The sequence below is a fragment of the Chiloscyllium punctatum genome, chromosome 8, assembly GCF_047496795.1.
Source record: "Chiloscyllium punctatum isolate Juve2018m chromosome 8, sChiPun1.3, whole genome shotgun sequence".
Lineage (NCBI taxonomy): Eukaryota > Metazoa > Chordata > Chondrichthyes > Orectolobiformes > Hemiscylliidae > Chiloscyllium > Chiloscyllium punctatum.
In genome coordinates this window covers 90,910,171-90,934,479 of record NC_092746.1, presented here as the reverse complement: position 1 = coordinate 90,934,479, position 24,309 = coordinate 90,910,171, and the positions used below count along the sequence as shown (strand labels likewise).

Genomic DNA, 24,309 nt, shown 5'->3' with positions numbered 1-24,309 from the left:
GTTGAGCTAGAAGGTTGGAACTGGGGTAAGGTGGGGGGAGGGGAAATGAGGAAACTAGTGCACTTCCACATCGATGCCATCAGGTTCAAGGGTCCTGAGGCAGAAGATGAGGCGTTCTTCCTCCAGGCGTGGAGTAGTGAGGGAGTGGCAGTGGAGGAAGCCCAGGACCTGTATGTCCTCAGCAGAGTGGGAGAGGGAGTTGAAATATTCGGCCACGGGATGGTGGGGTTGATTGGTGCAGGTGTCCCAGAGATGTTCTCTGAAGCGCTCTGCGAGAAGGCACCCAGTCTCCCCAATGTAAAGGAGACCGCATCGGGAGCAACGGATAGATGAAACCTCACCATCAAACCAGCAGACAAGGTGGGGGGAGCTGCTGTGGTAGTTTGGCGCACTGACCTCTACACCGCTGAAGCCAGGCACCAACTTGACGACACCTCCTCCTTCCGCCCCCTCGACCATGACCTCACCCCCCCATCACCAAACAATCATCTCCCAGATTGTACGCAACCTCATCACCTCAGGAGATCTCCCATCCACAGCTTCCAACCTCATAGTCCCGGAACCCCACACTGCCCCCAGTTCCACCTCCTTCCCAAGATCCACAAGCCTGACCACCCTGGCCGACCCATTGTCTCAGCCTGCTCCTGCCCCATCAAACTCATCTCCACCTACCTCAATACTGTCCTATCCCCCAGGTCCAGGAACTCCCCACATATGTTCGGGATACCACCTATGCCCCCCATCTCCTCCAAGACTTTTGTTTCCCTGGTCCTCAATGCCTCATTTCACCATGGGCATCCAATCCTGGTACACCTCCATCTGCCATCACCAGAGCCTCCAAGCCCTCCATTTTTTCCTCTCCCGACAGCCCCACCAGTACCCTTCCACTGACACTCTCATTTGTTTGACTGAACTGGTCATCATCCTCAAAAATTTCTCCTTCGAATCCTCCCACTTCCTCCAGACGAAAGGGGTAGCCATGGGCACCCGCAAGGGCCCCAGCTATGCCCATCTCTTCGTCAGCTATGTGGAACAGTCCATCTTCCGTAGTTACACCGGCACCACTTTTCCTCCACTACATTGATGACTGCATCGGCACCACCTCTTGCTCCCACGAGGAGGGTGAACAGTACATCAACTTCACCAACACATTCCACCCCAACCAGAGATTCACCTGGACCACCTCTGACACCTCCCTACCCTTCCTGGACCTCTCCATCTCCATCAACAATGACCGACTCAACACTGATATTTTTTACAAACCCACCAACTCCCACTGCTATCTGGATTACACCTCCTCCCACCCTACCTCCTGCAAAAATGCCATCCCCTATTCCCAATTCCTCCGCCTCTGCCGTACCTGCTCCCAGAAGGACCAGTTCCACCACAGAACACACCAGATGTCCTCCTTCTTTAGAGACCACAATTTCCCTTCCCACGTGGTTGAAGATGCCCTCCGATGCATCTCATCCACGTCCTGCACTTTCGCCCTCAAACCCCACCCCTCCAACCGCAACAAAGACTGGTCCTCACCCCCGGTCCTCACCTTTCACCCCACCAACCTCCGCATAAACCGCATCATCCGCCGACATTTTCGCCACCTCCAAACGGACACCACCAACAATATATTTCCCTCTCCCCCTCTATCCACTTCCCACAAAGACCGTTCCCTCCGTGACAACCTGGTCAGGTCCAGCCCCCCAACAACCCACCCTCCCCTCCTGGCAACATCCCCTGCCACTGCAGGAATTGCAAAACCTGCGCCCACACCTCCTCCCTCACCTCCATCCAAGGCCCCTAAGGAACCTTCCACATCCATCAAATTTTCACCTGCACTTCCATACATGTCATTTACTATATCCGCTGCTCCCGATGCAGTCTCCTCTACACAGGGGAGACTGGGTGCCTTCTCATAGAGTGCTTCAGAGAACATCTCCGTGACACCTGCACCAATCAACCCCACCACCCTATGGCCCAAAATTTCAACTCCCCCTCCAACTGTGTCGAGGACATGCAGGTCCTGGGCCTCCTCCACCGCCACTCCCTCACCACCCGACGCCTGGAGGAAGAATGCCTCATTTTCCGCCTCGGGACCCTTCAATCCTATGGCATCAATGTGGACTTCACCAGTTTCCTCATTTCCCCTTCCCCCAGTTCCAACCTTCCAGCTCTGCACCATCCTCCTGACCTGTCCTACCTGCCAATCTCCCTTCCCACCTATCCGCTCCACCTTCCTCACTCCTCAGCCTCCGATGCTCCAGGGAAAACAGCCCCAGCCTGTTCAACCTCTCCCTATAGCTCAAATCCTCCAACTCTGGCAACATCCTTGTAAATCTTTTCTGAACCCTTTCAAGTTTCACAACATCTTTCCGAAAGGAAGGAGACCAGAATTGCACGCAATGTTCCAATAGTGGCCTAACCAATGTCCTGTACAGCTGCAACATGACCTCCCAACTCCGGTACTAAGTACTCTGACCAATAAAGGAGAGCATACCAAACGCCTTCTTCACTATCCTATCTACCTGCGACTCCAGCTTCATGGAGCTATGAACCTGCACTCCAAGGTCCCTTTGTGGTTGAGGGGTGACCTTATAGAAGTTTGTAAAATCACGAGGGGCATAGATAAGGTGAATGGCAAAGATATTTTCCCTAGATTGAGGGAGTTCAGAACTAAGGGGCATATTTTTTAAGGTGAGAAAATAGGCTCCCAGCACAGAGTTCCGTCTATGGACCCCTGGTCTGTGGTCATGAAGTGATTCTGGATGGTGACACTGTGATTAGCTCCCATATAGACAGAAAAAAATCTATCAGTCTCAGCCTGGAATATACTCAATGAGTGACTGTCCTTAGCTTGTAAGAGCAGAACACTCCAAGACCCATAAGCCTCTGAGTGAAGACATTTCTCCAAATCTTAGTCCTAAATGTCAATCCAATATCCTGAGGCTGTCTAGTTCAATGTGATGGCCAACATTCATGTCCACATTCTATTTGAGGAGAATATCCTCAAACTGGCTGGAGAGGACAGAGCTGCTAATGTGAGGATGGAAGCCTCAATAGCCAGTAAACCCAGTAAGCTCCATTGTGCTATGCTGCACTGTTGTCTCATTACCACCTGTGACAATACTGTGGCTTTAAGAGGTGTGTTTTGTCCTAGTTCCTTTTAGACAGAAATTAGGGGACTGGTGCTGAGCATTGTATGAGAAGATAAACATCTTGTGAAGCTTGAGGTTTTTTCTAAGTTAGAACAATAGAGGTAGCTTGGATGGGTCTCGTCAAGCTCCCAGCCATAGAATCAAGGATTTTTAGTTTCCAGCAGCCGTTGCTGTTGGGGTCTTGAAGAAGTGGAAGCTATTGTTTTCCTCTCTCGATTACAGCCAATGGCTAAGTGTTCTTTTCCTGGGATGCTAAACTGTATGTGAGATACATCTGTTTTCTGAATTTGCTTTTTACCAAGGGTGTGTTTATGGGATGTTAATGTATTGGAACAGTTAATTAGTAATTGCTATTGTATCTATTCTTTGGTTAAGTTTTCCAATAGCGTAGAGTTAAGTTATTCCAAGTTCCTTTTTCTTTTGATGTAGTTTAACAACAGTGTTTGAATAAATTGTTAAAAATTGCACAACACCAGGTTAGAGCCCAACAGGTTTATTTGGAAGCACTAGCTTTCAAAGCACCACTTCCACAATCACCTGTTGAAGGAGCAGTGCTCAGAAAGCTAGTGCTTCCAAATAAACCTGTTGGACTATAACCTGGTGTTGTGTGATTCTTAACTTTGTCCAACGCAGTCCAACACTGGCACCTCCAAATCATGAATAAGTTGTGTTTTGCTTAACATTGAATAGTTTGACCAATCGAATAGCATCTAGAACACAGCACCTGCCATTTACCTTTAAAATAAGAAAACATTAGGGTCTAGTCTGCCTTCTTGATGTATTTTGAAGGGGTCTGGTCTGGTCCATAACATACCACTCTGAATGCCTTCTTAATTTGCTCAAGCATCTATCCCTATTACATATCCAAAGGCTTCTCATCCAGCCATGAGCAGCACCCACACAGCCTCTGCCCAAAAGAGGCAACCCCCCCCCAACCCCACCCCCCCCAAACCATCGGAGCCTGCTTCATCTCTGAGGAACAAGCCAAGATTCCTCAGAAGATGGATCAGCATGGATTTCCCCAGCACCCTTTCCTCAGCTCAGAGACTTTCCACTTGGTGGGGGTTCTCTTTCTAGATTAGACTTGGGAGCACAAGCTGGTGAGCACATCATTGACACAATTCATTCACAGGATGTGGGCCTCTCTGGCTAGGCCAGCATTTATTGCCCATTCCTAATTGCTCAGAGGACAGTTAAGTGTCAACCACATTGCTATGGGTCTGGAGTCACATGTAGGCCAGACCAGGTAAGGATGGCAGTTTCCTTCTCTAAAGACCATTAGTGAACCAGACATTTCTTTCTGGCAATCACCAATGGTTTTTCATAGTCACTGTTAGACTCCTAATTCCATATTTATAAAGTTGAATGCAAGTTCGACCATCTACTATGGCGCAATTTGAACTTGGGTGCCCAAAACATTACCAAGCACTTGGCCATATCCTTCCCATTTCCAAAACAATGTATGGACTGCCCTGTTGATAACTCCATTTGATGTTTACTGCCCAAACCCCCAAGACTGAAGCTACACTAGGATGATTCCTTGGTATGAGGGATTGTCTTATGAGCAAAGCCTAAACAGGTCAGGGTCTCTGCTCATTGGAGTTTAGAAGCATGAGAGATGATTTCATTGAAACATACAGGATTCTTAAGGGACTCTACAGGGCAATTGCGGAAAGGATGTTTTCCCACATGGATGAGATCTAGGACCGGAGGGCATATGCTCAGAACAAAGGGACAACAATTTAATTGTGAGATAAGGAGGAATTTCTTCTCTCAGAGTGTTATGAGTCTCAGGAACTGCTTGCCACAGAGAGCTGTGGGGGCAGAGTCCTGGTGTATATTCAAGGCTGAGATAGATAGATTCTTGATCAGTAGGAGAGGAAGGGTTATAGGGAAGGTCAGGAAAGTGGACCTGAGGAATGTCAATAGGTCAGTAATGATCTGACTGAATGATGGAGCAGGCCGGAGGGGCTGAATAGCCTACTCCTATTCCTGTTTCTTATGGTCTTATGGTCTGAACACTGTGGCTCACTCCTCCAGCAGACTGACTTGAGAGGACAGCCCCGCCTGCCAACTGATGTATAGTTCCTCAACTGACCTGCATGTAATCCTCAGGCCTGTTGGACTAGACCTACAGGTCTGACTGTGGCCCAATCCCCAGACTGGGAGGATACAGATCTGTGGATCCTAATTGCACCAAGTGCCTGAGTGACCATGACCAAGCCCCTGGACTGAGCTCAGAGGATGACCTTGACTGCATGTAACATCCTCAGACTGACTGTAGACCTCCATCACTCAGTTAAGGATGATTCCTCTTATACTTTCAGATGTGACTATTTAGTTGAAGCACATACAGCATGTCTGCTGCGCATGCTGTAGGTGTCGCATTGTCATGGCAAGATACCATAGAGTAACATGTCCAGTTCCTTGACCGATCAGTGCTGGCAACCATGACAAACTGTCTGGATTTGTGTCTGCACTTAGAGGCAAAGCAGAGATGTCATGAGTTGGTAAGTTCTGAGTGAAGAAACAATGCGTTAAAAGACAAGGCAGAGATGCTGTCCATGATTAAGTAAATGCAAAGTGAGTGACTGCTTAGAAATTAAGCTGACAGGGCTCCTGTGGTGCAGTAGGGGCGTCCTTACCTCAGAGACAGGAGGCACAGGTTCAAATCCCACCTGCACCAGGCGTGTGTAATTACATTTCCAAACAAATTCAAAAATATAAAAAACACAGAAAGAAAGCTAAGAGTTGGATCAGATTTGGGCTGCTCAGCTGTGTGAGGTGGAAATGTTTCTGTGCACACAGAACAGCCTGGCAGGAGCATTGCAATGGAAGGTGTGCACAAACACCAAAGTGCAATATTGAAGTCATCCTGAGTTAGTCCGATCAGCCGAAATGAAAAGGTGAGGTCGGTGTTCTGCCGATTGTAATGGAGAAAGATTGGGGGCAGTCCCTACCCATGGATTGTGCCGTGAGATGTTGGTGTACGGAGGTGATCTTGGAGATCTGGAGAGGCAACTAGTGAGTGGCAGCCATCAGGTCACAACTCTGACTCTCAAGCTGAGAATCAGTGTCATCTAGTTCTGCACCAGTCCCCATAAATTTCATAAAAATGAGGTGAATCAGTTACCATTGAGATGCAAATTCATGGAAATAAGGTCTTTGCATCTTACCAGTGAGATTCACATCAAATCATTAAAACCTAAGAGGGTAACTCAGATATTTCTTTCTCAATATGGTGATATTTTTCTCCCAGATTTCTTGCCTTTGCCCAATGCTGTTCAAGGGGTGGGAAAATTTCATTCTTTTTATCTACTCCTCAAACATTTTCATTGGAGATATGTCCCTTTAATTTCTATTAGCTCTACAGTGCTTTTTAAAAAATGTTTCGCCACAGTGAAGGGACCAACTCTGTAGCCATGGCAATGGTTGAGGAGGCATGGCATGCGTTGGTTTTTGTTTCACAGACAACTGATCCCTCAGCCTGGTTTCAGGAGGGCAATGGGGAGAGAAAAGTAACTAACGTGCATCACAGCAGTGTTCCAAGAAATTAAACATTTTCTCAATCCACCAGTCAAACGTAGTTCAAAAGTGCAGCGTACAACTGACTTGAAAGTTAGGGCATGATGGTACATGTATAACATTGTTTTACTGACAAACGATAAATAATATATTCACACAGACAATAAATCTCAGTAAAGAGCTGCTTGCTTGACATGACAGATTGATGTTACCATGGCCTGTCAAAACAAATGTGGTCTACGGTCATTTTCCAAGTAGACTTAGTTCAACCAACATTAACAGTTCATTCCCTACTGCCCTTTACTGTGACTGTTTGAGAAATCTGTATGTCACACAAGAAGGAAATTATGGCTTGTTAACTAAATAATAAAGAAGGGAATGTAAGAATGAGAGTAGGCCATTCAGCCCTTCAGCTTGGTCTGCAATATTCAATTAGATTATTGCTGATCTGCTGAATTTCTTCTACCCACTTTAGAATTGTAACCTGAATTGAAAATAGGGCAAAGTCAACATGGCTTCATCAAGGGGAGGTCATGCCTGACAAACTTGCTGGAATTCTTTGAGGAAGTAATGAACAGGTTAGACCAAGCAGAGCCAATGGATGTTATCGACCTGGACTTCAAGAAGGCCTTTGACAAGGTGCCTCACAGGAGGCTACTGAGTAAGGTAAGGGCCCAATGTGTTAGAGGCAAGGTGTGAGCATGGATAGAAGCCTGGCTGTCTGGCAGAAGGCAGAGAGTGGGGATCCTTCTCAGGATGTTAGCCGGTAACAAGTGGTGTTCCGCAAGGCTCAGTGTTGGGATCACAGCTTTTCACTTTATACATTAATAACTAGTTGAAAGAATTGAGGGCATTCTGGCTAAACTTGCAGACAATACAAAGATAGGCAGAGGGACAGGTAGTATTGAGGAGGTGGGGAGGCTGCAGAAGGATTTGGACAGATTGGGAATGTGGGCCTCTGGCACGGAGCCTGTCCCCGTTGCTCAGAAGGGAAGGGTGGAGAAAGGTAGAGCGATAGTTATTGGGGACTCAATAGTGAGGGGCACAGATAGGCGGTTTTGCGGGGGCGACAGAGACTCACGATTGGTATGTTGCCTCCCAGGTGCAAGGGTACGTGATGTCTCTGATCGTGTTTTCCGGGTCCTCAAGGGGGAGGGGGAGCAGCCCCAGATCGTAGTCCATGTTGGCACCAACGACATAGGTAGGAAGAGGGGTGAGGATGTTAGACAGGCTTTCAGGGAGCTAGGTTCGAAGCTCAGAGCTAGAACGAACAGAGTTATTGTCCCTGGTTTGTTACCCGTGCCACGTGATAGAGTCGAGGAATAGGGAGAGAGAAGAGTTAAATGCGTGGCTACAGGGATGGTGCAGGAGGGAGGGATTCCGGTTTCTGGACAACTGGGGTTCTTTCTGGGGAAGGTGGGACCTCTATAAACAGGATGGTCTACACCTGAACCTGAGGGGCACCAGTATCCTTGGGGGGAGCTAGTGCTCTTTGGGAGGGTTTAAACTAACTCTGCAGGGGCATGGGAACCTGGACTGTAGCTTTAGGGTACAGGAGCTTGAGTGTAGGGAGGTTAGGAACATGGCATCGATCTCGAAGGAGGGTGCCTGTAAACAGGAAGGTGGCTTGAAGTGTGTATACTTCAATGCCAGAAGTATAAGAAATAAGGTAGGTGAGCTTGCAGCATGGGTTGGTACCTGGGACTTCGATGTTGTGGCCATTACAGAGACGTGGGTAGAACAGGGACAGGAATGGCTATTGAAGGTTCCAGGGTTTAAATGTTTTAGTAGGGTCAGAGGTGGGGGTAAAAGAGGGGGAGGTGTGGCATTGCTTGTCAAGGATAGTATTACAGCAGTAGAAAGGGTGATGGAGGAAGACTTGCCATCTGAGGTAGTGTGGGCAGAGGTTAGAAATAGGAAAGGTGAGGTCACCCGGCCTCCTAATAGTCCGAGAGAAGTAGAGGAAAGTATTGCGAGGATGATTCAGGAGAAGAGTGAAAGTAGCAGGGTGGTTGTTATGGGGGACTTTAACTTCCCAGAAATTGACTGGGAAAGCTATAGCTCGAGTTCATTAGATGGGTCGGTGTTTGTCCAATGTGTGCAGGAGGGTTTCCTGACACAATATGTAGACAGGCCAACAAGAGGTGAGGCTATACTGGATTTGGTTCTAGGTAATGAACCAGGCCAGGTGTTAGACTTGGAGGTAGGTGAGCACTTCGGGGGCAGTGACCACAACTCGGTGACCTTTACTGTAGTGATGGAGAGGGATAAGTGTGCACTGCAGGGCAACAGTTATAGCTGGGGGCAGGGAAATTATGATGCGGTGAGGCATGACTTAGGATGCATGGATTGGAAAAATAGGCTTCAAGGGAAAAATACAAATGATATGTGGAGATTGTTCAAGGAACAGCTAATGGGTGTCCTTGATAAGTATGTACCAGTCAGGCAGGGAGTTAAGGGTCTTGTGAGGGAGCCGTGGTTTAATAAGGAATTGGAATCCCTTGTGAAAGGGAAGAGGGCGGCCTATGTAAAGATGAGGCGTGAAGGTTCAGTTGGGGCGATTGAGAGTTATAAGGTAGCCAGGAAGGATCTTAAGAGAGAGCTAAGAGCAGCGAGAAGGGGACATGAAAAGCCCTTAGTTGGTAGGATTAGGGAAAACCCTAAGGCTTTCTATAGGTATGTCAGGAATAAAAGGATGACTAGGGTAGGTATCGGTCCAGTCAAGGATAGTAGTGGGAATTTGTGTGTGGAGGCGGAGGAGATTGGTGAGACACTAAATCAATACTTTTCGTCAGTATTCACTCAGGAACAGGACTGTTGCTGATGTGAAAATTGAGTCACAAGTGATTAGAATGGATGGCCTTGAGGTACGTAGGGAAGAGGTCTGGGGAATACTGGAAAGGATGAAAATAGATAAGTCCCCTGGGCCTGATGGCATTTATCCTAGGATCCTCTGGGAAGCTAGGGAGGAGATAGCGGAGCCATTGGCCTTGATTTTTAGGTCGTCGTTGTCTTCGGGGACAGTGCCAGAAGACTGGAGGATAGCGAATGTGGTCCCCTTGTACAAGAAGGGGAGCAGGGATAGCCCGAATAACTATAGGCCAGTGAGTCTCACTTCTGTTGTGGGCAAAGTCTTAGAGAGAATTGTAAGGGATAGGATTTATGAACATCTGGATAGGAATAATGTGATCAAGGATAGTTAGCATGGTTTTGTGAAGGGCAGGTCGTGCCTCACAAACCTTATTGAATTCTTTGAGAAGGTGACCAAGGAAGTGGACGAGGGTAAAGCAGTAGATGTGGTGTATATGGATTTTAGCAAGGTGTTCGATAAGGTACCCCATGGCAGGCTAATGCAAAAACTACGGAGGTATGGCATTGAGGGTGCATTAGAGGTTTGGATTAGGAATTGGCTGGCTGGAAGGAGACAGAGGGTAGTAGTTGATGGTATAGGTTCATCTTGGAGCGCAGTTACAAGCAGTGTTCCACAAGGATCTGTTTTGGGACCATTGCTGTTTGTCATTTTTATAAATGACCTGGAGGAGGGGCTTGAAGGCTGGGTGAGCAAGTTTGCGGATGATACGAAAGTCAGGGGAGTGGTGGACAGCGAAGAAGGATGTGGCAGGTTACAGCGCGATATAGATAAGTTGCAGAGCTGGGCAGTAAGGTGGCAAATGGAATTCAATGTAGCTAAGTGTGAAGTCATTCACTTTGGTAGGAGTAACAAGAAGATGGATTACTGGGCTAATGGTAGACTACTTGGTAGTGTGGATGAGCAGAGGGATCTTGGTGTCCATGTACACAGATCTTTGAAAGTTGCCACCCAGGTAAATAGTGCTGTGAAGAAGGCATATGATGTACTGGGCTTTATTGGTAGAGGAATTGAGTTCTGGAGTCCTGAGGTCATGTTGCAGTTGTAAAAGACTCTGGTGCGGCCTCATCTGGAGTATTGTGTGCAGTTTTGATCGCCATACTACAGGAAGGATGTGGAGGCACTGGAACGGGTGCAGAGGAGGTTTACCAGGATGTTGCCTGGCATGGTAGGAAGATCGTATGAGGAAAGGCTGAGGCACTTGGGACTTTTCTCATTGGAGAAAAGAAGGTTTAGGGGAGATTTGATAGAGGTGTACAAGATGATTAGGGGTTTAGATAGGGTTGACAGTGAGAACCTTTTTCCGCGTATGGAGTCAGCTGTTACTGGGGGACACAGCTTTAAATTAAGGGGTGGTAGGTATAGGACAGATGTTAGGGGTAGATTTTTTACTCAGCGGGTTGTGAGTTCATGGAATGCCCTGCCAGTAGCAGTGGTGGACTCTCCCTCTTTATGGTCATTTAAGCGGGCATTGGATAGGTATATGGAGGTTATTGGGCTAGTTTAGGTTAGGTAGGCTTCGGTTGGCACAACATCAAGGGCTGAAGGGCCTGTACTGCACTGTACTTTTCTATGTTCTATGTTCTATGTTCTATGAAGTGGTAGATGGAGTACAATGTGGGAAAGTGTGAGGTCATGCACTTTGGTAGGAGGAATAATGACATGGACTATATTCTAAATGGGAAGAAAATTCAGAAGTCTGAAGTACAAAGAGACTTGGGAGCTCTAGCTCATGATTCTCTCAAGGTAAACTTGCAGGTTGAGTCAGTAATTAGGAAAGCAAATGCAGTAATGGCATTTATTTTGCGAGGATTTGAATATAAAAGCAGGGTTGTACTTCTGAGGCACTGCAAGGCTCTGGTCAGACCACATTTGGAATATTGTGTGCAGTTTGGGGTCTCATATCTCAGAAAGGATATACTGGCCCTGGAGTGTGTTCAGAGAAGGTTCATGAGAATCGTCCCAGGATTGAAAAGCTTAACATATGAGGAACGTTCGAGGACTCTGGGTCTATACTGGATGGAGTTTAGAAGGATGGTGGGGAGGGGAGGAGGGTATCTAACAGAATACTGACTGGCTTGGACAAAGTAGATGTTGAGAAGATGTTTCCATTGATAGGAGAGACTAGGGCACGAGGACACAGCCTTACATTAAAGGGAAGGCCTTTTAGGATGGAGATAAGGAGAACCTTCTTCAGCCAGAGGGTGGTGAATCTATGGGATTCATTGTCACAGAAGACTGGAGCGGCCAGGTCATTGAGTGTAATTAAGACTGAGATAGATAGGTTCCTGATTGATAAGGGAACAAGGGTTACCTGGAGAAAGTGGGAGAATTGCATTCAGAAACTTATCAGCCATGATTGAATGACAGAGCAGGATCGAAGGGCTGAATGACCTAACTTCCACTCCTGTGCCTTAAGGTCTTATGGACTCAGCTTAGCATCCTTTAGCTGGACAGAGTTCCAAATTTCCAACAATCTTTGTGTAAAGAAATGCTTCTGGAGTTCATATTTCACTTGTCTGTCTCTAATCTTACCATCATTTCTCCTTGTTTTTGATCACTCCACTAAAAGGAAATATTTTCTTTCTATCGAACATTAGTTCTTTAAATCATTTTAGCTGTTTGACCTTGGAGACTTCGATAGAACTGGCCAGGCATGATAGACAGAATGGTTTTTTTGATTATGTGATATTTGTGTCGAAGACATCAGCCACCAATATTTACCTCACACATTATTCAATTTGTTTTATAATCAGCATGTTAGCTGTGTTACTTCTTCTCTTGTGAAATATTTTCACGCAATTATTTTCATCAAAAGTGATTAATCTTATATGTTTAAAGTCTGCATAATTAGATTATCATCAAAAAATGTTTCTGTACTGAACTTTTGAAAGCATTCATTGTTACGTACTGAGACACTGTAATTATAAATTAAAGAACATGTGCTATGCCAGTTATGAAAATGATTATTGGTGTTTGAAAATTATTTACATACCATTCAGTCTAAATGCTACAGTACGTAATGAAAGGTCTAATATTTTCACTTCTCTAATAACACCATTGTATCTTTCTGAACCAGCTGTTAGTGTCAGTAATCTGCACCATTTAGCGTCCCAGGCTGTTCAGTAGGACTTTGGGAAAACTGAACAGACCAATATACAGCAACAAGAATCAATTCAAACAGTCATCATTTGAATGTACAGCTCAGCTTAAGTTCTATTTTTTGCCAATTCTGTAACTATAATCTAGTGAGAAGTTAAAGGAGAAGTTGCACAACTTGATCTGTATTCCAGAAAATGACACTGAAGTGTCCACCAGCAGTGAGACATCGCTGCCCCAACTGTTTCAGTCACTCCTAAAAGCAGGGCCTTTGACTGAGCTTATCCTCATCTATCCCGAGAACATTTCTTTCTTGAGTTATAACTCCGTGTATTGTTTAGGCTGCATATTTTCAGTCTAAGTGTTATGCCTTCAAATATTTTATCCCTTACCTTTGCAACTCAATAACTTCATCTGGGCCTCCAGTCCTCCAAGTATTCCTGCATTTCTTCATCCTGACTTACTATGCAAGCCACCTTTTCATCAGTCCACCAGCCATGTCTTCAACTCCAAATCTCTTCTGCTCTGGAATTTGCGCACTATTCCTCTCTAACACTCCCTCCCCTGTTAAGACACTCCATACAACCTGTCTCTTCAAATTACTCAGCAGGTCTTTTAGTACCTGCTCCCTGTGTGGATGAGGAACAGGGCTGTAGGGAGGATGAGCCATCTGACCATGGCATCATGGTACAGGAGGCCATTCAGGAGGGGGGATCAAAAAGACAAGTGGTAGTTGTAGAGGATTCTATATTTAAGGAGATAAATAGTATGGAGAAAGTGAGGACTGCAGATGCTGGAGAGTCAGAGTCCTAATGAAGGGCTTTTGCCCAAAACATCGACTCTCCTGCTCCTCGGATGCTGCCTGACCTGCTGTGTTTTTCCAGCACCACACTTTTCGACTCAGAATGGAGAGTATCCTATGCAAGCTGGATTGAGAGTCCTGCGTGGTGTGTTGCGTGCCCGGAGCCAGGGTGCGGGACATCTCTTATCGGCTTGAAAGGATATTGGAGCGAGAGGGGAAGGATCCAGTTGTTGTGATCCACATCGGCACAAGCAGTATCAGCAGGACTCTGAAAGAGGATCTGTTCAGGGATTATCAGGAATGAGGAACCAAATTAAAGATTGGATCCTCAAGAGTCATAATCTCCAGATTACTGCCTGAGCAATGACCAAATTGGCATAGGGTCATGAGAATAAGGGAAGTAAACACATGGCTAAAAGAGTGGTGCAGGAAAGAGGGGGTTCCTTTTCATGGGGCACTGGCATCAGCGTAGATCTGCAACGCTGGCATGGTCTCCAACTGAACCGAGCTGTGGCCAATGTTCAAGCAAAAACGGTAAATAGGGTGCAACTGGACTTTAAACCAGGAATTGGGGGAGGGGGAAAGGACAGGGAAAACTCCAAGAAGTATAATGACCAATGAGAAGCAAAGCTGCAGGTTGACATCTTTGGGAGTGGATTCTGCATTGAAAAATATGAAAAAATTGAAAAGAAAGGAGAACTCAGGAGAGGTTATTAAAGTCTCTAGCACATAAACTAGGACAGAGTGTTTAGAAAAGGTTAGGGATCAAACTTCAAACACACTGGATAAATGAAGAACAATGAAAAGAGGGATTGTCAGTACAGGGCTGAAGGTGTTGTATCTGAATCCAGTGTGCAGTATACAAAATAAGGTCAATGAGCTGGTGGCACAGATTGAGATTGGCAGGGATGATGTGGTGGGCATCACGTAGATGTGGCGGCAAGGGGATCAGGCTGAGGAGCTAAGTATCCAAGGATATGTGTCTGATTGAAAAGACACGCAGGTGGGCAGAGGGAGTGGTGTTGGGGGCCTTAATAGCAAAAGATGAAATTAAGTCAAAATACGGTCAGATGATGCAGAATCTGTGTGGGTGGAGTTGAGGAACCGCAAAGGTCAAAAAAAAAGGGCGTTATCTACAGGCCTCCAAGCAGTAGTCAGGATTTGGGACACAAGATACACCAGGAGATAGAAAAGATGTGTAAGAAAGGCAAGGTTACAGTGATCATGAGGGATTTCAATATGTAGGTGGACTGGGGAAATCAGGTTGTTAGCGGATCACAAGTAAAGGAATTTGTGGAATGTCTATGAGATGGCTTTTTGGAGCAGCTTGGGGTGGAGCCCACTGGGGAACAGGCAACACTGGATTTAGTGATGTGCAATGAGGCAGACTTGATAAGGGAGCTTAAGGTAAAGGAACCCTTAGGAAGCAGTGACCATAATGTAATAGAATTTACTCTGCAATTTGAGAGGGAGAAGATGGAATCAGTGGTAACGGTATTACAGCTGAAAAAAGGCAACTACAGAGGCATGAAGGAGGAGCTCTGTAGAATTGACTGGGAGAGGAGCCGAGCAGGAACAACAATGGCAGGAGTTTCTGGGAGTAATTCAGGAGACACAACAGAGATTCATTCAGAGGAAAAAAGAAACATACTAAAAGGAGGATGAGACAACCATGGCTGACCAGTAAAGTCAGAAATAGGATAACAACAAAATAAAAGCATATTATGTGGTGAAGGATAGTGGGAAATCAGAGGAAACTAGAGGATTAGGAAGCCTTCAAAGACCAACAGAGGGCAACAAAAAAAGAAATAAGGAGGGAGAAAATTAAATATGAGGTAAATTAGCCAGTAATATGAAAGAAGATTGCAAGAGTTTCTTTAGATATATAAAGGGCAAAAGAGAGGCAAAAATGGACATTGGGCTGTTGGAAAATGATGCTGGAGAACTAGTAATGGGAAACAAAGAAATGGCTGAGGAACTGAATCTCTGCTTCAGTCTTCAAGGTAGAAGACACATGTAAAATCCCAAAAATTCAAGAGAGTTGTGGGGGCAGAGATGAGTACGATGGCCATCACCAAGGAGAAGGTACTAGAAAAATTGAAAGGTCTGAAAATGGACAAATCACTTGGATCAGATGAACCACGCCCCAGAGTTCTGAAGGAGATAGCTGAACGCACAGTGGACCCTTCAGTCGTGCTCTTTCTGGTATCACTGGAGTCAGGGAGGGTCCCAGAGGAGTAGAAAATTGCTAATGTAACCCCCCCCCCGCCCATTTAAGAAGGGAGTAAGGCAAAAGATAAGAAATTACAGGTTGATTAACCTGACCTCATTTGTTGATAAGATCATGAAATCCATTGTGAAGGATGAGATTTCTGAATACTTGAAAGTGTATGGTAAAATAGGGCAAAGTCAGCATGGTTTCATCAAGGGGAGGTCATGCCTGACAAGTCTGTTAGAATTCTTTAAGGAGGTAATGAACAGGTTACGCCAAGGAGAGCCAATGGAATATTATCTATCTTGACTTCCAGAAGACCTTTGATAAGATGCTGCACAGGAGGCTACTGTATAAGATAAGGACCTGTGGTGGGAGAGGCAAGGTACTAACCTGGATAGATGCTTGGCTGTTTGGCAGAACGCCGAGAATGGGGATAAAAGGGTCCTTCTCAGGATGGAAGGCAATGACTAGTGGTGTTCCAAAAGGGTCAGCGTTGGAATCATAACTTTTCACCTGATAAATTAATGATGTGGATGAAGGAACTGAGGGCATTCTGGCTAAGTTTGCAGATGATACCAACATAGCTAGGTAATACTGAGGAGGCAGGGAGGCTACAGAAATATTTAGACAGGTTAGGAGACTGGGCTAAGAAGTGGCAGATCGAATACAAAGTAGGAAAGCATGAGGGCATGCACTTTGATAGGAAGAATAAAGGCATGGACTATATTCTAAATGTGGAGAAAATTCAGAAATCTGGAATGCAAAGTGACTTGGGAGCTTTAGTCCAGGATTTTCTGAAGGGAAACTTGTAGGTTGAGTCAGTTGTTAGGCAGGCAAATACAATGTTGTCATTCATCTCAAGAGGACTAGAATATAAAAGCAGGCGTGTACTCTGAGGCTTTCTAAGGCTCTAGTCAGACTGCATTTGGAGTATTGTGAGCAATTTTGGGCTCCATACCTCAGAAAGGATGTATTGGCCCTGGAGCAGGTACGAAGGAGGCTCATGAGAATGATCACAGAAATGTAAGGATTAACATATGAGGAACATTTGGGGACACTGGCACAATACTCAATGGAGTTCAGAGGGATAAGGGGGGATCTGATTGAAACTTACACAATGTTGAATGGACGGGCAGAGTGGATGTTGAGAAGATGTTTCCATTGGCAGGAGAGACGAGGACCCAAATACACAGCCTTAGAATAAAGGGAAGACCTTTTAGAATGGAGATAAAGATAAACTTCTTCAGCCAGAGAGTAATGAATCTTTGGAACTCATTGTCACAGAAGGCTGTAGAGGTCAGGTCATTGAGTAAATTTAGGGCTGAGATAGATAGGTTCTTGATTGCTAAGGAGATCAAAGGTTACAGGGAGAAAGTGAAAAAAGGGGGATTTAAAAGCCTATCTAATTCCTGGGGGGGAGATTTGCGAAAGCTTTTTGGGAGGGTTTAAACAAATTCAGCAGGGGGATGGGAACCTAAATTGTAGTTCCATTGTCCAGGAGGTTGCGAGCAGTGAGGTCAGAAATGAGGTTTCAAGATTGCAAGAGTTCACCAGCAAGCAGGAAGTGTGTCTACCTCAATGGCAGGAGCATCCAGAATAAGATGGGTGAACTTGCAGCATAGATTAGTACCTGGGACCTCGATGTTGTGACCTTTTCAGAGACGTGGATAGAGCAGGGACAGGAATGGTTGTTGCAGGTTCCGGGATTTAGATGTTTCAGTAAGAACAGAGAAGATGGTAAAAGAGGGGGAGGTGTGGCATCGTTAATCAAGGACAGTATTATGGTGCCAGAAAAGACGTTTGAGGGATCATCTGCTGAGGTAGTGTGGGCTGAGGCTAGAAACAGGAAAGGAGAGGTCCCCCTCTTGGGAGGTTTCTAGAGGCTTCTGAATAATTTCAGAGATGCAGAGGAAAGGATAGCAAAGATAATTCTGAATAGGACTGAGAGCAACAGGGTAGTAGTCATGGGCTACTTTAACTTTGCAAATATTGACTGGAAATACTATAGATCGAGTACTTTAGATGGGTCAGTTTTTGTCCAATGTGTGCAGGCTGGTTTCCTGACACAGTATGTAGACAAGCTAACAAGGGTCAAGGCCACATTGAATTTGGTACTGGGCAATGAGCCCTGCCAGGTGTTAGATTTGGAGGTAGGTGAGCACTTTGGTGAAAGTGATCACAATTTGGTTATGTTTACTTTAGCGATGGAAAGGAATTGGCATATAATGCAGGGGAAGAGTTATTGCTGGGGGAAAGGCAATTATGATGCAATTAGGCAAGACTTAAGATGCCTAGGATGGAGAAGAAAACTGCAGGGGATGGGCACAATTGAAATGCAGAGGTTATTCAAGAAACAGCTACTGTGTGTTCTTGATAAGTACGTATGTGTCAGGCAGGGAGGAAGTGGTTAAGCGAGGGAGCTGTGGTTTATTAAAAATGTTGAATTTCTTGTCAAGAGGAAGAAGAAGGCTTATGTTAGGATGAGACATGAAGGCTCAGTTATGGCACTTGAGAGTTACAGGTTAGCCAGGAAAGACCTAAAGAGAGAGCTAAGAAGAGGTAGGAGGAGACATGACAAGTCTTTGGCAGATAGGATCAAGAAAGCCCCTAAAGCTTTCTATCGGCATATCAGGAATAAAAGAATGACTAAAGAAAGATTATGACCAATCAAGGACAGTAGTGGGAAGTAGTGCATGGAGTCCGAGGAGGTAGGGGAAGCGCTAAATTAATATTTTTTGTCAGTATTCACACTGGAAAAAGACAATGTGGTTGAGAAGAATACTGAGATACAGGCTACTAGACTAGATGGGATTGAGATGCACAAGGAAGAGGTGTTAGCAATTCTGAAAAGTGTGAAAATAGAGAAGTCCCCTGGGCCAGATGGTATTTATTCTTGGAATGTCTTGGAAGCCAGGGAGGAGATCGCAGAGCCTTTGGTTTGATCTTTATGTCATCATTGTCTACAGGAATAGTGCCAGAAGACTGGAGGATAGCAAATGTTGTTCCCTTGTTCAAGAAGGGGAGTAGAGACAACCCTGGTAATTATAGACCAGTGAGCCTTACTTTGGTTGTGGGTGAAGTGTTGGGAAAAGTTATAAGAGATAGGATTTATAATCATCTATAGATGAATAAGTTGATTAGGGATAGTCAACATGTTTTGTGAAGGGTAGCTTGTGCCTCACAAACTTTATTAAGTTCTTTGAGATGGTGACAAACAGGTGGATTAGGGTAAAGTGGTTGATGTGGTGTATATGGATTTCAGTAAGGCATTTGATAAGGGTCCCCATGGTAGGCTATTGCACAAAACATGGAGACATGGGATTGAGGGTGATTTAGCGATTTGGATCAGAAATTGACTAGCTGAAAGAACACAGAGTGTTGTGGTTGATGGATAATGTTCATCCTGGAGTTCAATTACTAGTGGTGTACAACAAGGATCTGTTTTGGTCCACTGCTGTTTGTCATTTTTATAAGTGACCTAGATGAGGGCGTAGGAGGATGAGTTAGTAAGTTTGTGGATGATACTAAGGTCAGTGGAGTTATGGATATTGCCGAAGGATGTTGTAGGTTACAGAGAGACAGAGATAAGCTGCAGAGCTGGGCTGAGAGGTGGCAAATGGAGTTTAATGTGGAGAAATGTGAGGTGATTCACTTTGGAAGGAGTAACAGGAATGCAAAGTACTGGGCTAATGGTAAGATACTTGGGAGTGCAGATGAGCAGAGAGATCTCGGTGTCCATGTACATAGATCCTTGAAAGTTGCCACCCAGGTTGATCAGTTTGTTGAGAAGGCACACGGTGTGTTAGCTTTTATTGGTGGAGGATTTGAGTTTTGGAGCCATGAGGTCATGTTGCAGCTGTACAAAACTCTGGTGCTGCTGCACTTGGAGTATTGCACACAGTTCTGGTCACTGCATTATGGGAAGGATGTGGAAGCTTTGGAAAGGATTTAGAGGAGATTTACTAGGATGTTGCCTGGTATGGAGGGAAGGTCTTTTGAGGAAAGGTTGAAAGACTTGAGGCTGTTTTTGTTAGAGAGAAGAAGGTTGAAAGGTGACTTAATTGAGACATATCAGAGTTACAACATGATGTAAACTCTCATGCTTAATTTAAAACCCACAACACAGAAAAGATTTATCCCGTGCAGTAATCTGGAAAATTTCAAATGGCCAAGAGCTATTTAAAGTAAAAATAAACAACTTTATCTCCTAAAGAATAATAGAGAATAATTAACTAACAACTATTTACAATTTCTTCCTCTAAGCTATCTTTTACCTTCCCTTGTCTGATACTAGTCCGATAAAACTCCTGATTAAGATGTACAGAAAAATTCAAATTTTAAAACCAGCCAGCGGTTGAATCTTCTCTTTATCTTTGTTGGTAGATTGGCTCTCCAGGGCAGTGTTGAGCGTTTTCTCTGTGCAAACTCCTTCTCCAGACAGGTACTTCTCAGAGAGCTGTGACTAGCAGCCTACATCTGTTGGTATTGTGGCAGTTCTCCTCCCAACTGTTCAACTTTCCCCAGTCTCATACCGCAAAGCATCAGATTGTGCCTTTAGTTTTTAAGATTGTCAATATACTCAATTCAAACTTGATTGAAATTTGGTATTTTTCCATGGTATAATTTAAACTGATTGGTCTCATTCAAATCTGTTTTGTTGTTTCCAGGCAATCGGCTATCTGGACCATATGTTACATTGTTTATTATTGAGAAGGCATGTGCTGTCACTGCTAGCTTTTAACTCTCTTAAAGGTACAGTACACCCACATCTTCATTACATAAGATAATCAGTTGTTTAGACAGGGTGGACAGTGAGAGTCTTTTTCCTTGGATAGGAATGGCTAGCTCAAGGGATTTAAATTGAGGGGTGATAGATATAGGACAGATGTCAGAGGTAGTTTCTTTACTCAGAGAGTAGTAGGGGTGTGGAATGCACTGCCTGCAACAGTAGTAGACTCGCCAACTTTCAGGGCATTTAAATGGTCATTGGATAAACATATGGATGAAAATGGAATCGTGTCAGTCAGATAGGCGTCAGATTAGTTCCACAGGTTGGCGCAACATCGGGGGCTGAAGAGCCTGAACTGCACTATAATGTTCTTTGTTCTGTTAGCCACGATCGAATGGCAGAGCAGACTCGATGGACCAAATGGCCTCATTTCTGCTCCTATGATCTGATGGTCTTATGGTCATCCATCCTAAGAGTCTTTTTATTAAGTACTCTTATTGTGGCCAGCCAGCTCGGAGTTAGTCCCCAAAGAGTCTGTTTTAAAATTTTTTAAACAGTATAAAATACAAACCAACAGTTAAAATCAACAGCTGTATACAAGAAACAGCAACTTACAGGGGAAAGGACAGCAAGGCTAAACCCCAAATCCCAGCGTACAACCAGTTTTCAGGGAAGTGAGGACAAACCTCAAATCCCACCTTCAGTCATCTCAAAGTAACAGTAACAAATATATACAAGACAGTCCAATCAAATGAGAACTCTGCATTGAATACAGACTGTCCCCAGCAACCCAACAAGCCACCCATCCCTCCCCACTTCCAACCACTCGAAGGCAGCCCGCCCCTCCACCAATCCAACCTGTGGTCCGCCCCATGCTCCTTCCGGCTCTCGGTGCCCCCTATGCCTCTTATGGCCACCTCTAGGACAGCCTATCCAATTTCCCCAAACCCTCGCCCCCAGGATGACAGTGATCAGGATGGTCTACCCACCTTCCAGCTTACCTAATCACCTTCCACGCCTTCTGGCTACCTCTGGGACAGCCCACTCTGGTACCTTCATGGAGTAACAACGCGAAGGATGGCCTACCCGCCTTCCAGCTCTCAGTCTGGCCCTGCATACCACTGGGCTCTCGCCCACCCCAATGCGCCATCCGGCCTGTGGACTGCCCTGACAGCTGTCCGGGCCAAGTCTAGGACAGCTTGTCCCCCTCCCTGGAACAACAGCACACAAGGCAGCCCACAAAACTTCTGGCTCTTGGCCTGCCCTGATGTACCTTCAGGCTCTCAGCCACTCTGACACACCTTCCAGCCATCTCTAAGACAGCCTATCCTGATTCAAGGGCGGCACGGTGGCACAGTGGTTAGCACTGCTGCCTCACAGCGCCAGAGACCCGGGTTCAATTCCCGCCTCAGGCGACTCTCTGTGTGGAGTTCGCACATTCTCCCCGTGTCTGCGTGGGTTTCCTCCGGGTGCTCCGGTTTCCTCCCACACTCCAAAGATGTGCAGGTCAGGTGAATTGGCCATACTAAATTGCCTGTAGTGTTAGGTAAGGGGTAGATGTAGGGGTATGGGTGGGTTGCGCTTCGGCAGGGCAGTGTGGACTTGTTGGGCCGAAGGGCCTGTTTCCACACTGTAAGTAATCTAATCTAATCTAATCTAATCTAATCTAATTACCCCTTCTCGGGACGACAGCGCTCACAATGGCCTACTCACCTTGCAGCTCTCAGAGCAACTGGCATCAGGACGGCCTACCCACCTTACACCTCTCAGGGTGACCAGCATCTGGGCAGCCTCCCCACCTTTTGACTCTCTGGGCAGCCTACCCACTTTCTGTTTCACAGGATGACCTACCCATTCTCTGGCTCTCTGGGAAGCCTACCTACCTTCCAGTTCTCAGCGTGGCCTACCACCCTCCGGCTCTTGGAGTGACAGCTTTCGGGATGACCTATGTGCCTCCCAGCTCACAGTGGGGCCTGCCAGATCCTGGGACATACAAGGTAGTGCAGGTGATAAACCTGACAAGCAACAAGACAGAGTCAATTACCAACAAGCAGAGTCTCTTCTCGTACACAAAGTCCATTAGTATAAACAATTCTCTTCGGAATGTAACGTCCATCCAGGAACACAGTCAACTCCAGTATGAAAAGTGAATTGTCAGAAACAGAGTCCAAAACTGAAGGCAGAACCCACTCCAACGTGCAGAGTTCACTCCTGAAGGCAGCAGATGCATATCCCACAGCACACACATAGGTGTTCAATCTCCATAGAGGCCTGGTCTATCCACAGAGGACCAGGCCCACTCAGAGGAATATAGTTCATTATAAAAGGTGCAGTTTACTTACAGGGGATGGTCCACTCCTGAAGGCAGAATCCACTCCAAAAGGCAGCAAATGCTCACCTCCCAGAACACACAATATTCAGTCTTTACAGAGGCCTAGTCCACCCACAGAGAGCCAGGCCTACCCACAGAGGAACAGTTCATCTGGAAAGGTCCACTATCTCATAGGGGTTCAGTTCAAACACCAAAAAAAAGTGACACCACATGCAAAATAGAAAGAAAAACAGAGTGCAAGGGCTAAGCCCCACCACAAAAGCAAATGAAAAGACCAACATGCAGGCTGCAACTATCCAGTGAAACAACAGTTCCCCAACAAGAACTGAACAATGCCTGCAACACACCGACCGTGTAGATCAGGCAGCCCAGAAATCAGTCTTCAAGAAAAATGGACACCAGTTAACAAAATGGCCATGCAGACTAGTCAGCCCAGGAACCAAAAAATCCAGAAGCCAATAGTAGCAGCACACATTGGCTGTGAGGCCAGCCAGCTCAGAGTCAGTCCCCTCAGAGACTTTATGGAGCTTGGTGCCCAATTTTGTTTGATAAAACCCATGTGAAACACTTTGTCTGTTTTACATGTTAAATGTGCAGCAGTAATTCAAGAGGGCAAATCAGTATCACCTTCTCAAGGACAACTAAGTGGGTAATAAATACTGCCCCATTCAGTGAGTCTTCATCCCCAAATGAATAAAAAGCTTCTCGACAAACACAAGCTGTTCTTGTTGTCAATCAAAATTGTCCTTTGTGCTAGGAAGTTGTAACCTGTAAAAGTATTTGTGCCTCATTTATTTTCATTCAATGATAATGACTGATATGAAGGGACTGTGTATGATATATCCAGGTTTACAGATGGTACAAAGGGAATTGCCAATGTAGGGAGCAAGGAAAATACAAAGACAGGTTGGGTGAGTGGGCAAGAACACATCAATGAAATTCACTGTAGCAAAATGGGAAGTTATCCAGAACTAAAGAAATTTTTGAATGGTGAGATACTGGAAGTTTTGCACTTAGAAGTATCTGCATGTCCTTCTCCAGGAATAACAGAATGTTACCATGGTACAGTGAACAATTAGAAAGACAAATGATATGTTTGCTTTTGTTACAAGCTAACAGGAGTATAAGAGTAAAGAAGTCCTGTTAAAATTATACAGGGCCTGGGTAAAGCCTCATCTGGAGCACTGTGCTTATTTTTGTCTCCTTACTAAGGGGAGGACATACTTAGGAGTGCAACCAAGATTCACGGACTGATTTCTGGGATAGGCCTGTATTCCCTGCTGCATGAGGGGTAATCGATTTGAACCATACAAAATTCTTAAAGGACTTGACAAGTTGGATGCTGAGAAAATAATCTAAGTAAGTAATCTAATCTAAGGGTAAAATGTCGGGGAATGGGTATGGGTGGGTTGCGCTTCGGCGGGTCGGTGTGGACTTGTTGGGCTGAAGGGCCTGTTTCCACACTGTAAGTAATCTAATCTAATCTAAAATGTTTCTCATTCCGAGGATTCTAAAACACCCTCATAGTCTAAGAGAAATGGACAGCTACTCAGATGTGAGACGTGACAAAATTTCTTTATGTGAAT

The 24,309-nt window shown here is 45.4% G+C and overlaps 1 long non-coding RNA gene across 1 annotated transcript; it reads left to right on the top strand.

Moving 5' to 3' along the window:
• The first annotated feature begins 7,282 nt into the window (after positions 1-7,282).
• On the top strand, positions 7,283-24,076 carry LOC140480261 (uncharacterized). The gene is made up of 3 exons (XR_011961236.1): positions 7,283-7,343; positions 20,330-20,414; positions 23,936-24,076. It is a non-coding gene; the product is annotated as an uncharacterized lncRNA (long non-coding RNA).
• Positions 24,077-24,309: the final 233 nt, after the last annotated feature.